Source organism: Stenella coeruleoalba (assembly GCF_951394435.1).
Source record: "Stenella coeruleoalba genome assembly, chromosome: 15".
NCBI lineage: Eukaryota > Metazoa > Chordata > Mammalia > Artiodactyla > Delphinidae > Stenella > Stenella coeruleoalba.
This window is the reverse complement of record NC_137161.1, coordinates 60,867,156-60,883,240: the sequence shown is the minus strand read 5'-3', so window position 1 is coordinate 60,883,240 and position 16,085 is coordinate 60,867,156. Positions and strand designations below refer to the sequence as shown.

Sequence of the window (16,085 nt, the reverse complement as noted above, 5' to 3'; positions counted from 1 at the left end):
TCTTTATCTGAACTGCTAAGGGGATTCCAGTAAGTACCAAAATACAAAACAAAAGGCAGATTTCTCAGTTTTGAACAACTCAAGCCCATGCACACCAGCAAAGTACTCAAAGAACACACGATGGGGGGGGGAGAAAAAACAGGGAAAAGTGTAGTTATTTTTTAAATATTTATAGAGAAAAACTGAAAATAATCTATTGACCATCAGTAGGTTAAATAAATATTGGTACATTCATTTCACTGAAATTATGCTATAACAAAATAAAAACCACATAGAGCTATACAAACTGAAAAGGGAAAATGTCTATGATATATATATATATACACATATAAAATTAAGTAGAAAAACGTGGCTACTGAACAGAATGGATTATGTGTGCAGATAACACACACACAGAGCAGTCAAGAGAAAGAATGGGGCAGGTAAGGAGAGTGGCATGTAGGCTGCAGCCAAGGGCAGGCAGGGAGAGTGTGTGTAAGGCGGGCTGAATGCCAAAGAAACAGAGAAGGTGAGAGGAGAAGAGATGGGGCAGGAGACAAAGAAGGAGAAGAAATGGGCAGGAGGCAAAGAGAGATCAAGTGATGCACAGGGACAGACATGGAAGTATACACTCTAAATGGCTATTGCTCTGAGTGTCCCATACAGTGGCCACTAGCCACATGTGTCTATTTAAATTTAAAATCGTTAAAATTCAATAAAACTAAAAATTCAGTTCTGCAGTCACACCAGTCACATTTCAGGTGCTCAGCAGCCACATGTGATTCAGGGCTACTGTCCTGGCAGCACAGGACAGAACGTCCCCATCACTGCACAAAGTTCTACTGGGTAGTGCTGTTCTATACGCTTTGGTATTGTGTAAATTTTTTAATAGTGAGTGTGTTGTACTTTTCTAGTCTGCGAAGAAAATAAAGATATTTCCACTTTGGGAAAAAAACATGTTTTGGGTTTTTTTTCTCATTCTGTACCTCTTTTAATAGTTATTTTTCAAACACCACAGAAGCACCAGAGGTTTCATAAGGGCTTAATGACCTTTATTCTGCCCATTTTCTCCAAGTTATTTGATTCTTACTAATTCAGTTCTACTTAACAAGAGTTCAGATGCCACCAAAAGAAGGAAGACAACGACATATATTTGGAACATCGTGACATTGCTCTCGTTCTCTAAAATCTAAAAAAGGTTATGTTACTCATTCTTAGTAGAAGCAAGCACAGTTGACAGAAAACCCTCTGCAGTTTAGACAAACATTTTAAATTGAAGGTTTTCTTCAAAAGAATAATAGCACTTAAAAATAGTATTCTTTTTTTTTTCTGATTCAATTCAGTACAAAGTAGAGAAGAAAAAAGAAAACCAGCCTGAAGCTTAAAAAAAAAAAAAAGTGCCACTTTAACTGAAAAAGAGAATGACAATGCTAAGAATCAGTTTTCAACTGAAGGCTGTAACATCAAAGTGGTGAATGTTCATAATAACCAGTTCCTCAGGGCTTTCTCATGTGATAGAAGTTTGAAGCATCTGGTGAGGTTTTAAGCAGGTAACATTTTTAAAGAAAAGTTAATAGAAAGGTCTCCAGAAGAAAACATAAGGCACATATACAAGTTTGTGGGGAATGCACAGGTAATACCATTTTGAGACCCTGAGTGCCCTCTGAAAAACCAGACTGCTGCTAGAAGATTGCAGCCCCAGTTCCTGCTGGGATCCCCGTCAGTATCCAGTAACCCACAGGGTCCCACGGCAGATCTAATCTGTGCCCTGAAAGTTCTCCTCAAAACCCTCCACAGATCACCATCCACCTACTTTCCTAACGCAACCACCCACTAGCCTATCACCAGACCTTAAATTCCAATCATAACCATCTATTCAAGGTTCTTACCACAGGGTCATGCATAATATATAAAGATATAAAGCCACAGTGATTAAGACAGTGTACAAGTGACACATGGCTATACTAAGGACCAGTGGAGCAGAGCCCATGCATAGTGAGCGATCTGGACACAAACAAACAATCTGGATACAGAAGACAAAGTGGCATAACCAACCAGTGGGGGAGAAGACGGACTCTGCAATCAGAGACGCTGGCCCGTGCAACTAGTTTATATTCACATGGAAAATTGTTCCCTATCTCATACCCACACACAAATAAATTCCATGTGGATTAGACTTATGCTGAAGAGCAGAACTCTTCTTTTGGAAGAAAATACGGTAGGATCTCTTTACGACCCCAAAGTACTCAGAGTACAGAGGAATTTATTAAACATGGTATAAAAAGTACCAACCATACATGAACAGACGAATAAGTATGACTTGATTAAAATGTAAAACTTGTACCCAACAAAGCACACCATAAAGAAAGTGGAAAGATAAGCCACTGGGAGAACATATTTGAAATGCAAAGTATCAACTAAGATAAATAGCCAGAATATATAAAGTACTAAAGATATACAAGGCGGAAAAAATCAAACCAATAAAAAAAACACAAGTCACAAAAGAGAAAAAAAGAAACATACAAGTCACAAAAGAGGCAACTGAAACAGCCAAATAAACATAAGAAATGATGCTCAAACACACCAGAAATCAAGGAAATGCACTATATCAAATTAGCAAAAATGTCAAAGTCTGGCAATGCCAAGGCTTGGCAAGGATACAGAGCAACAGGAACTCTCAGACAGTGCTGTTAGGGGCTGAAATTTGTACAACTACACTGGGGAATTATCTGGCAACATCTAGTGAAGTCAAGGATGCACATGCCCTATGCACCAGCAATGCTACCTCTAGGCACAAACCCTAGAGAAGGTCTTAAATATGCTCAAGAAGACATGTTCACAGTAACACTGTTTAATAGCAAAGCATGAAAATAACCAAAACTTCCACTGACAGAGAAGGAATAAACTATAGTACAATCCTGGAATACCACAGAGCAAAAAGGAAGAATTACTGCTACACACTTCTACACAGATATAGCTCATACATAATGTTAAATGAAAACTCAAGTTGCGGAAATATATACACAAGATCCACAAACTACATACACTGTTTATTAACACATATGCATGTAATGTTAAGTAGAAAGCCAAGCATGGGAATGACACACACCCATTTCAGGATGATGGTTCTCTGCATAAGGAAGATGGGGAAATGTCAGCTGGGAGGGTACACAGGAAGCATCAAATGCGATACACGTGCAATATTTTATTTTATATCGTCTTAAGCTTTTAATGTAAAGCAAAGGTAGCAAAATGTTGAAATTTGACTAAGTTGTTTAAAGATTATATTATTCTCTACACTGTTCTGTATTCATGAAATATTTCAAAAGCATGAAGTAACTTGTATTTTAAAGAAAGAGAAAAAGCAGCAGAGGCTGAAATTTATCAAAATGGTTGTCTTCTGATATTGAGCCCCTGGCTATGGATAACTTTTCTTCTTTCCTTCTTAGTTTTCCATATTTTCTAATTTTCTTCCCATAAGGTCAACCCAGATACTTCTAGTCCAATTTATTCTCTCCCTTCTTACTCCCCAAACCAACACCGTACTTTGTTGCTCCTTTGGTACAGACTTGGTATTGTAGTATGCACTGTCTCCTGCACTGGAATATGGGTTCTTGGAGGGTCCATCACATGCATTCTCATTTTTACAAAAATTATGTACTGTGCCTACAATGCACCAGATACCATGCCAGGAGCTACGGAAGGATAAATGAACAAAACCTACGCTGTTCCTTCCTCCATAGAGTTTATAGTCTCAAAGAATAGAAACATTAAACATAGAAAAAAACTATTGATGTATAATTAAAAACTGTGAGTAATACTATGAAGGAAAAGAATAGGCGCCACGGGACCACATAATAGAAAGGCCTAATGTAATTTACACTGGATATAGGAGAAATAGCAGTATGCCAGGAAGGGAGGGGTGGAAGGGCCTCCAGACCCACTAGTGTCTTTCCTACTAGCCTGAAGCAATGATGGCGGGGGTTGCTTCTGACCCATAGCTGTGCCCCCTACTTTCATGGTGCTTTAACAAATGCTTCTTGGTTGGTTCTAAGAAGCCTCTGAGCAATCAGGAGATTCTGTGCCTATAGCTCTAACGCGAGAAAGAAGTCCTTGGGGGATGGCCCAAAAGGCAAAAGAAGCAGTCGTCCAAAGAGGCAGAACAGAGTCTGAGCCCACTGTGTGGTAGCTCAGTTCCTCAGAAAGCACCTGCCATATATTCTCTCATCCTCCTGTCCTGAAAGAGCTAACCTTTCTCTTCAACCTTCCAGCCACCCATCCCCTTCCCTGCCCAGTACCTTCATCCCCTAGTTACTCAATTCAATACATTTAAGTGGACCTACGTGTGCCAAGCTAGGTTTATGAAGGTCCACACAAGCATAGCCTCTGCCTCAAAGAGCTTTCCTTCTAGACCAGTGGATCGACTGGGGGTGACTGTGTCCCCCGGAGGACATTTAACAATGCCTGAAGACATTTCTGGTGGTCACGTGGGGCGGAAGGGAGAGGGTGCTACTGGAATCCAGGGGGTAGAGTCCAGGGATGCTGCTAAACAGCCTATATGAGGCTCGAGGACAGCCCCTCCACAACAAAGAATTATCTGGCCCAAATGTCAGTAATGCCCAGGTAGAGAGACCTGGTGCAGGTTACTTAGAACCACGTCTATAAGTTGACTGCTAAAGCAGGGCAAATGTCAGAGAACGATGGCCAGAGGCCAAGCAGGTCGAGTGTCAGAGGCCTAGGAGAATATTAAACACCAGGTGTTAAAAAAAAAAAAAAAAATTCAATAGTGCCGAGGTTAGACAGGTGTATTTTTACAAAATGTCAATAGTGTTGAGGTTGAGAAACCTGCTCCAGAGAATTAGCAGCATTATTACATCACAATGCAACAGGAGTACAAGGTGTACAAGGAGTACAAGTACGAAGGTGAGGAGGTATCTAGTATAGAACCAGGGGTAAGAAAGATTTCCTTGCAAGTGACATCTAATTCAAAACCTGAAAAACAGAGTGAAGTATGGGGTGAAAGGACAGAAGCAGGATAAAGCAGCTTCCAGACAGAAGGTACAGCCAGTAGGCAAGGGACCATGGAATAGAAGAAAAATGTTCATTTGATGGGAACATGGGGAGTGGCTATGGAAGGGCTGAGGAGATAAACGGGCCCAGATCATACTGAGCTTGCGTGACGGGTTAAGAAATGCAGACGTTATCTTTAGGGCAATAAGAAGCCACCGAAAGGATTTACAGAGGAGGGATATGGACAAAACTTGCTTTAGGACAACCGCCCCAGAGAATGAACTGCTAGGGAACCGAGTAGGAGGGGCTCCTGTGGTTCAGGTGACAGAGGCGTGGCTTTGACCGCATGGTGGTTCTGAGGGCGGAGGGAGGCACTAGGGATGCTCACACACAGGCTGTGATGTGCACCTATCACAGTCCTCCAACTAGCCATTCCAGAGCCCTCAAATTCCAAAGCTAAGTTTTCTGCAATTCATCTGTGGCCCAGCCTACCCAGAATTGTGTGGCAGCAACACCAGAACCTGAACTGACTTGAAGCTATTTATAGTACATTTATCCTATTTAATGTGAATGTTTCAAGGCAGAGGATTAATGTTTGACTGCAGGATGCTGCCCCAGACCTCACTGGGTAGCATATTCACTTTTTAAAATTCAAAGAAGTCTGTATTCCAAAATGCAGCTGGACCCAAGGGTTTAAGATAAGGGATTGTGGACCTCTATACAAGGTGCTGAATAAACTTTTGTCAAACTACATGAAATTAGGCAAAGTAGGTTACTGAATTATTATTTGTTCAAAGTATTTTTCTAAAAACAGTATGAAACTTCCAGATACCACATATATACATACACATAATTTGGCATGTGATCCTAGCAGAGTCACAGTAGTGGGATTTGGGGAAAGAACTTAAAAAAATTATTTCACAAAAACTTATTTACTTCACAATTCCTCCTCCTGGGATTGCTGCACAGAAGGAAGAGTAGGTATTATCAGTAGCAAGAACCAGATCTCCCTTTTAGTAGAATAATTCCAAGTAAAGCCAGTTGGAAGTTAAAAGAGACTTGAGGCCGCCTTCCTAATCGCCGTTAGCACAGCCGCAAACACATCAGTAACTTGCCTGACGCTTGCTTGATAAAGGAGACCTGGCTGTTTTGTACTTGGGCTGAGTACTGCAAATACGAACAGCTGTGTCAAGTGGTCAGAGGCCACGGCTGCAGGGGCAAGGAGGCACTCACTCTCGTTCATTCATTCCTTCATTCAACACACGTCTGTGAAGAGGTTTCTGTGTGCCCGGCACTGTTTGTTCTAGATGCTGGGGATACAGCGTTCATGAGACCCCTCAGAGGTTATGGATTCTACAGGGGCACACGGACATGAAGCATACAATTACAATCAGGTGTAAGAAGTTATGATGGGAAAGCATAATGACAATATACAGCAGAGGGACCAAACGTAGTAGGAAGAAAAGAATCTAGAAAGAACTCTCTGAGCAAGTGATATTGAAGCTAAGACCTAAAGGATAATTAAAAATTATCTAAAGGGATCTAAAGAGAGTAAGAAATTGAACGGAAGCAAACCAGAAAATTGGAGAAAACCAGAGAATAGAAGACAATAATGCCTGAACTCAGAGACTGCAGCCTCGAGTGTAGGCTCGAAAGAAGCTATTACCCTGAAGAAATCCTACTGGAAATTGGACTACATTTTCTGATGTTCTGGAAGGTACTTTGCACTTAAAGATAGAATAAATGTGGGAAGTGGGGTTTAAAATACTTAAACATTTATTTTATGCTTATTTAGACTAAAGGAAAACAACCCTTCTATGTAATAAAATACACCTAAAATGTACTTCCAACAGATAAATTGAATAGTTGTATATTGGAACATTTAGAGCACTTACAGTGAGTTTGAATAATAAATTAGGTCATCAGCAATATGCTGCCAACTCTGTAAAGCACTATGGTCTGGCACGGTATTTTAAAATAATAAATTTACCAGAAACATAATTGAGATATTCAGATGTCAACTGAGAAGGCTTTGGCAACGTTAAAGGTTCCAACCACAAATACATCAGTGTAAGTCATGTTATATTTTGAACCTATGACAGTTTGAAAAGCAACTGCTTGTATTCTACCCCAAAGACCCGAAGGAACCAGCCATCAATAGTAGCTCTTTTTATTGAGAGACTCATTACTCCAGGCCAGAGTACCAGAGTTTTAAAAACTAGTGTTAGTACATTTTCGTTCTATCTGTGTAATACTTTTTATCCTAAAAAAAATTCAAGAGATTTACTAAACCAAAGGCACTCACATTTGACTAGATACACCTGGGAGAATTTGGGGAAAAAAATCAAGCTTGATGTAAGAGGAGGCCATAATAACTCACAACTGGTACTCAGTATCTTTGTGGGTATTCTTTTTTTTTTAAAACCATCTCCTCCCCAGTTTTTGTTAGGGTCATCTACTGACCACCCAGACACTCCTAAATTCCTTGCTGACTGGGCCTGATTTGTATTTTTTCTTTCTATGTAATCTCTGCCATCATGCTAGAGGAGCTGGAATTCCCTCTAATTATCCACTGTCCCAGTAATTCAATTTCCTCAACAACAGGAACCTTCCCATTCTCTCCAACCTCCCACAAGAACAATCACATCCTAGACCCATCTTAGAACCTGAATTCTGGAACAACCTCCTGTGATGACACTGTTTCCTCGTGCCTCCTGTACCTGTCCCATCACCCCTCCTTTCATCCATCCATCCATCCATCCAACCATTCATTCATTCTACATTCAACTACTGTTCACTAAATATCTGCCTTTTGCCAAGTTCTGTTCTAGGTACAGGTGGAAAAGCAGTATTAAAAATTAAAATATAACAACCCATATAGAAATCTTTGCCATCATGGAATATACAAATAAGTAAATAAGTAAAATATGTGCTGTCAAGTAGTGATAAATGCTGTAGAGGAAAACAGAAAGGCAGGGAAAGGGGTGTGAGTGCTTGGCAAGAGGACACCGTTTCCAACAGGGTGGTCAGAGATGCCCCAAGAAGGAGACAGCTGAATGACCTAGCCCTGAAGGAGGTGAGGGTCAGGCTACAAAGCGTGCCCTGAGTAAGATGGGGATGAGAACACCGGCTTCTACTGTAAAACCACAGCTCTGGCTGCTGGGCTGAGAGCAGACCCGGGAGGAGTGAGAGGAGAAGCAGGAGACCTGGATGCCACCTGGCCTTGTTGCAGCTCTTTCACGTGGTGCTGGTTGTCCCTCCCACAGCCCTGGCGCTACTGGGCTGGAGGCAAGGTGGCATCACCCTGGTCATCACTGTGGTTTCCAAACCATTCTCTCCCTCCTCCCTAAGTCTCTCGGCTTTGAATGTCATATCATGAGACTCTGTCGCGACTACCGTGGCTGCTGTCCAACAATTCATCTTTCCTCAGCCACCTGTCCCCACGATCATTCGCCAAACCAGGACTTAGCCTCTGGCATCACAATTTCTGGCACCTACCCTCTGACTACCACCTCTCAGATTCCCAGCTCACTTTCTTTCAAATGCTGGATCCAACAATCCGTTCACCTCCTGGGGCCTCCACGCCACTGACCCCACCACCATTTTACTGCCCCTCATACCTTGATGGTCTCTCCCCTCCTCTACGTCACGGTCGGGCACTCAGCTCCACTACTTCTTTGCGCCTGCTCGGCAGACCCTCAGTGCTGCTTAAACCCATGCCACGCCCACTCCACACTTGCCCCTGAACAGGGAAAAACCGATGGGCGGGAGGGAAGCCGAAAGCCAGTGGAGCAGCGCCCTTGGGCAGGTGAGAGGATGGCATCCTGTACAGAAGGAATGCCTTCGACGTGAGTGGAGAACTGCACGCACGGTGAGGGGGGAAGGCTGGGTGCGGGGCACACATCTGACGGGTGCAGGTTCGGCAGGAAAAGGTTGAGGATGTTCTCTTATGGCTGCTTCTCAGTGAATGGGAGTGAGGCCATTAAGTGACTGTGAGGCAAGGAAAGAGGTGTTAGAGGACTGAGAAAAGGAGCAACTAGCAGAGTGAGAGAACGAACACATGTGGCACATCCCTGAGGCTGCAGCTCCTCCCTCTGCTAAGTTAACCAGCCCCTCTGCCCTCACTTGCCTCTGCATCCAGCCCAGAACTGGGTGCAGGGCAGCAGAGGGATAGAGCCACTTCAACAATTATAATATCCAAGTCAGGGTTTCCCCATGTAGATCCCTAAAACCAAGCACTGCTGAACAAATTCAGAAAACGAAATGAGTCCATCACAAACTCATGATAATTCATTTCAACTGGATTCATGTTTTTCAGTAAATACTGTATTCACCTCTGGTAAGGCCCATCCCAAAGCCCAAGACAGGTGGTGGTTTTCTACTTTCTTCAAGTCCCTAGCTTCACGCCCCCCACCCCCGCCCCCATCACTCAGCAGATGAACCTGGCTTCTATTCTACTGAAGGCAAAGGCCACTTGATGGACGTGAGCTTCTTTAAAATTTCCTTTCCCTATGACTGAAAATCTGTGCATGTTTAACCTCTACCTGTCCTTCCCCCTGGCTCCTGAATGTTCTTTCCTTCATGCTATGGCTAAACCACCTCTCTCTCTACCACTCCCATCTCCAAGCTACTGAGCTTTATTCAGTTACCCTACCTTTCTTGCATCTTGAATTTGTTAAATGTATAGGTTATGAAAAGAAAAAAGTATTCCAGATGAAAGAAACAAAATAAACAAGTTATACAGGCAGGAGAGAGTACGGAATGCTTATGAAAACAGTGCTAAAACCAGTCTTATTACATAGTGGGGTGTGTTGGAAAGTGGTAGAAAACAAAGTTAGATGGATAGGGTGAGACAAGATTACAGAGTATCTTACCACAGAGTGTCAGGCTGATGATTTCTAAACGAGAAAATGCTCATGATGAAAGTAGGATTTAAGGGAGATAAGACCCACAGCATGGGATGGGATGGTTTGGGATGGGAAAGGAGGGATTTACACTTGGACCAGAAATAGGATGGGGGTTGGAGGAAAGGAGGGCGAAAGGCAAGAGCGTGAGGCAAACATCCTGACGAGCATGGTGAGAGCCTAGTCAAATTCGGAGGCAGTGAGAAAGATGAAAGGAAAAGAAAAAAGACATTTCTCAGAGAGAAATGAACAGAACCTGGTGACTGACTGCGTACTGTGGAACAATTTCAACCCGAATTCCAGGAGAGGGGCTGTGTAACTGTCACAAGATGGAAGACACGGTGCTACACTGGTGAAGTTCTTAGAATGACAGCATTTGGAAGCTGGTTTGGAGGCTGGGAGGGGCCAGGACTTCTGAGATCATGGGATTCAGCTCCCTCACTTTACACGTGAGGAAGCAGAGGCCCAAGGAAGTGAAGTGATTTGTCTGAAGTCACAAAACTAGTCAGTCACTGACAGAGTGGGGACTGGACCCCTGTCTCCTGTCTGCCTCCGGAGCTCCTTCCACGACAGCCCTTCCTATTTGCCCACTGAGACCCTTGGTGCCACACTTCACTGACAAACACTACACGATGGAACTTGCCACCTGGCTCTGGCCTCTGCAAATATCCAACCAGAGCTTCAAAGCTGCTGGACTGACTCCATCCAGGACCTTCCTGAAGATAAGCCTGCCTTGTCCTTTCGTGGGGTGCCCAGCTCAGGCACTGTTTTTAACTTTGTAGTAAGTCTCAGGGCAACAGAGTAACTAAGACACAAGCCCTACTCTAAGGGTCATTAAAATGATTTTGAGAGTAAAGGGCAAACCATACTGACCCTTATTGTTTCCTTCTTCCCCTCCTATTCTGATTCAGTAACAGAATTTCAGACCCTGTTTGCCTCATCCGTGATGGAAATCTTGTATGATTCCTTGGCAAAGACCAGAATTTATGTTTGTTATTCCTCATACTGTCAGTGCATAGAACTCTGCTGATAACAAAATGTAGCCATAATATTTCTAGCAAGCCTTCTACATATTTTCCCAGACAATTAGTAAAACTGGAGTTTCTAGGTAATTTGCTAGTGAACTTTGAGCCTTGACAGAAGTTAACATGAATAGAGCTTCCAGTGTTTTATGTAAACCAAGCACAATTACTACAAAAATACAGACAAGTTGGCTATCTCATTTCTTCTGTGTCAAGAAGAACTTTCACAAGCTACCACGGACTTCAGCAAGCAGATACTTATCCATACTAAAGCAGATATTTAGAGAGGACTGCCTGAACTAACTGAAGTCAACAGATAAAGCGGAATAATTTTACAGCAGAATTATTTAGTATTGTTTATTTTTCTCCTCTTGCTATTGCACAGAGTGCAACGAAAAAATTTTTAAAAAGAAATTTAAAAAACAATAAAATACGCCAAATCCTTCTTTGGGAAAACTGACAATTCTGTGTTTTCAAGGACAGATTTTCAAAGTACTAGTCCCTGCAGTGATGACAGTATTGGGATTAAAATGTACACAATTCAGGTATCAAACATGACCCCTTGGTTTGTTTATGCTTTCTTCTGACTATTTCCTCATACTATTCGTTTTGGAATTTATTTTTTTACCACATGCTTTGAGCATCTCAAAAGCTTAAACTGAGTACATCTGTTTGCTTCGCAGCTTCAAGACATGCCCTTTGTGACTAAGTGGCAGGTGCTGTTCAGTTTATTTTCATGCACGTAAACGAAGCCCTTGAACTTGGAGTGAGGAAAAGCACTCAGCTTAAAGTTTAGAAAGGAAGGAACTACAGAACAGCTTCCTTTAGAACAGCCTGCTTTTTCAGCTTCCTGTATGAAAATAGTATTGTATTTTTATAGAAATTGCAAAGAAACAATGAAGAAATTATATTTAAGCCTTTAGACAGTTAAGCTGCAAATCCTTTAAACAATTTCTTCCAATAATTTTGATATTTAAATCAAGCCAGGAACAGAAAAAGAAACTAATAAAATAGAAATGTGGTACACAGTTCTACAATCCATTAAAATGTATTATACATATTTCAGATTACTGTAAGGACTTCACATTTTCTTATAGTAAAGAACAGACATTAAGACTCTTGGCTTTAAAAGTCCCAAATATCAAGCTACCATAGTACTTGGTAGAGATGATGGGACAAAGCTGTGCTTTGTTGGTGTAGTTGCTGCTATCGTTGTTATGAAACTTTTGACTGAAACACACAAGCACACATACACACACCAAGTTTATTATTAAACACAGCTTTTCAGACTCTAACTGAAGGAGAGATAGGTGAGTATTCTCTTTAAAAATAAAAATAAACGCGTTCAAAATATTGAATCTTAGGGGAGACAGAAGTAGCCCCCCCGCCTCAGGGTACAGGCCTTAAATGTTGTCTCCCAAACTTCTAAGAAGTGGCCAAGTCACCCACGGTGCCTTGCTTCCGTGGCCGTCTCTCTCACACGGATTTCAACAGTCAACGTACACAGCCAGAAAGCCGTTCATGCAGTCCATCAGCTCTAAGTTCCCTCCGTGCGTAATTCAGTATGTTACTACTGTGCATTTAGGAATTTTTATCAAGGGCTGTTAAATGAACTCAAGCTTATAATGAAATTCAACCTCCCATCCTCACAGTATTCTTTTCTGAATATTAACCTTTCATCATATTCAAATATTCAAGATTCAAGTGCGTTAAGAGAATTCCAAACACTTGGACTATGTACGAAAGAGCAATACAGACATGCGACACTATAGATACTATGGTTCCCTGGATATCCTTTAACCTGCCCCAGTCCTACCCCTTCATAACATCCAACGTCAGGGTCAGCAGTTATTTCAAATCCAGGGCTCAGAGAAGCATATGGCCCTCGTCAAGGAGACTGAAGCCAGTGGACAGCAGCTGGACTCACTGTAAGCTTCCACTCGGGAAGCACTGCAGCTCACTGCTGTGCCCTGGACCCCCTGAAGTAAAGGGCTGCCTGGAGGAGAGGCAGTGGTGGCAGATGTTTGGAATGAGAGCTCAGGGCATCCTGTCTCTGCCTGGAATCAGACACTTGGAGAGGACAACAAAGGAAAGTGTGTCTTGTAGAGTTCCCCAAGTCCCCTGCTATGCCCTCTCCTTGGTGTACTTTGCCACTAACCTTCCTGCACCTTCCTCTCCAGTAACTGCACCCCATGTGCAATACACTTACCTGTTTACCTTTGTCTTTTCACCTGCCCGTAAGATTCTAAGGTCACTGAGGTGAGGAGCTCTCATCTTTACATCTCTGTGTTTATCCCTTGTTTCTAGCAGAGCAGATGGTGCAAGGCAGTTTGCTCTTGAACTTTTTGTCGGGGAGTTGTTAGAGACCAAAACAAAGTCCGACTTCTGGCAATGTTCACCCCCTCCTCAACTGCACCCACCTCCTATTCTATACTTAGCACTCACTCCTATATCTGATCAAAAACTACTATCAGCAGAGGATACAATAAGTCCCTTCATTCTAAAAGAAAGATGACAGATATGTGGTTGACCTCTCAAGGGGCCCTGCAAAATGATGGAATTTCAATTACCCAGATGTGAATGGGAGACAGAATCCAGGCGGCAGCTCTGGAATCACATCATGGGGGCAACTGCTTCCCTCTTACATCCAGCAGGTCCACCACACAGAAAAGTTTTTCCGTTTTTTCTTTTTTTCTGAGTCATCGGTAACTTTGGTTCTGCCTAACTGCTATCTCTACCCTCTGTGCTCTCTCTGGTAACTATGCCTATACCCCCTTGAAGAGTAAGTGGGCCACATAAGTAACTATACAAGCAGACCTCGGAGGTACTGCAGGTTCAGTTCCAGACTACCATGATAAAGCGAATATCGCCATAAAGCGAGCTTCACGAATCTTTTGGTTCCCCAGTATATATAAAATTTATGTTTATACTATAGTCTATTAAGTACATACTAACATTATGTCTAAAAAAATGTACATACCTTAATTTAAAAAATATTTTATTGCTAAAAAATGCTAACCATCATTTCAGCCTTCAGTGAGTCATAATAACATCAAAGATGATTGATCACAGATCACCGTAACAAATATAATAATAATGAAAAACTGAAATATTATGAGAATTACCAAAATGCGACACAGACACCAAGTAAGCAAAGGCTGTTGAAAAAATTGCACCAATAGACCTGCTCGACGCGGGGTGGCCACAAACCTTCGGTTTGTAAAAAAATGCATTATCTGCGAAGAGCAATGAAGTGAAGCGCAGTAACACAAGAGATGCCTGTACTTTAATTAATAGACTGAACATGTGCACAGACAGCCACATAGTACCGTTCAGTGTGCACTCGCTTTCTGTCAGATTTTCCCATTTTCATTCTCAGCTTAGTTGGACACTGCCTGAGGACAGGAGCTGTGCACACTTCCCCACATGGAGTCCCAGCCCAGTGCGGAGCACTCGGTCACTACTCAACGGGACACTACGGACAAGCAAGCGTAGACACAGAACCTTCAGTAACAAAAAGCATTCAAAATTGCCAGACGGCTAGCAGGAACATTGATAATGTTGACGCTGTGAAACAGCAATTCACGTTTACCTAGAGCTTACTAAACGCCAAACTCTGAACTATGCCCTATTCACAAATAGTCTCTCGTTTCATCCTTACAAGGTCTAGAGAGGTTAAATACCTTGGAGTTGCACAGTCAAGTGGGGCAGCTGGCTGGCTGACTCCAGAGTCTACATTCAACTGGCTCATGAATTCAAAAATTTAAGACTCCCCAAATATTTACTAACAGTATGTATAGTGATTAAAAACAAACAAACAACTTTTCACCTCTTAGCCTCTATCCAGGCAGTTCCTTTGCGGGAACACAATCCTCATCCCACCTCCCTGTCTACCAGGAAATTCCACACATCCTTAAAGTTACCTCAGGTACTCCCTTCAGCAGCCCTCCCGTTGCACCTTGCACACACCAACGTTCTGTCAATGGTCCTGCTCTGGTCCATGTGGCTGTTTACTATTTCCCTACAAGAATCTGAGCTTCTCAAGGCTGAGAACCTTGTCCTTCCAGCTGTGTACCCGGGTCTCCCACACAGTACCTTCCACACAGCAAGTGTGTGGTCAATATTTGTTCTTGAAATAGTTGTAGGAGTAGCATTAAGATTCTTAGTTTTCAACATCTATCTTTCACAGCAGATCTGTATAGAGATCTACATCATAAATTTCAACTCAATAATTTAAATGTGATTCCATAGCAACTAGGCAAGTTCTAACTTGAGGTTCAACTCACTGAAATACTTCAGTCATCTGCTTTTGTTCTTAGTATGAAGAGAGAGAATGACAGCTTTTAACTTTCTGTAACTTCCTCTCTCTTTAAGAACACTCTAGCTTTACCACTAACAATAAATCAAAACAATTTTTCAAACATAACTAGACTATAATTTCCATAAACAAAGGGACAGAATCTTATTACTTCATAAATCTAAAATATCTATTCAAGAACAGTACACCTAATCAGACCATAGCTGTATTTCAGACTCCCACAGACCAAAAGATACAAATTGTGACATTTTATTTTTAAAGTAACAAATGCCACTCCTTTCTGACAACTGACTTTTTATAAAATATGTCATGGACAATTCTATATATAAGAAAGAGATTATGGAGAGACCTCTATGGGCTAATTTAAAGCATGGCCGGGGCTTCCCTGGTGGCGCAGTGGTTGAGAGTCCGCCTGCCAATGCAGGGCACACAGGTTCGTGCCCCGGTCTGGGAAGATCCCACATGCCGCGGAGCAGCTGGGCCCGTGAGCCATGAGCCTGCGCGTCCAGAGCCTGTACTCCCGCAACGGGAGAGGCCACAACAGTGAGAGGCCCGTGTACTGCAAAACAAACAAACAAAAACCGAGTACTGCAAAACAAACAAACGAAACAAAAGAAAACAAAAAAACATGGCCTAAATGAGGCAATGGGGTGTGGTGGCGGTGGAATAAGACATCCTCTGAAGGCCTCTACCAGCTCAGTCATTTTAACTCAAAGGAAAGGAGAAATGGGTTCAATTTTTCATTCTTAATTAGGCTGCTTACTTTCTGAAAGTTTGCTGATTTCCATAATATTAAATTTCAATGTCTGGGCATTCATTCACATCTTATTTTTTCTTTTTAAAAAAAAATAC

The 16,085-nt window shown here is 42.1% G+C and overlaps 1 protein-coding gene across 10 annotated transcripts in view; it reads right to left on the bottom strand.

Annotated features, from left to right (window-relative positions):
* MRTFB (myocardin related transcription factor B) overlaps window positions 1-16,085 on the bottom strand; it is a 201,881-nt gene that overhangs the window by 153,828 nt on the left and 31,968 nt on the right. Inside the window, exon 1 of one of the 10 annotated variants that reach the window (XM_079944212.1) lies at window positions 14,839-14,908. The exons of the other annotated variants lie outside the window; for them this stretch is intronic. The gene's annotated coding sequence lies outside the window, so the exon portion shown is untranslated. Of the gene's footprint in view, window positions 1-14,838; window positions 14,909-16,085 lie in introns of those variants that run through there. 10 annotated transcript variants of the gene reach the window in all.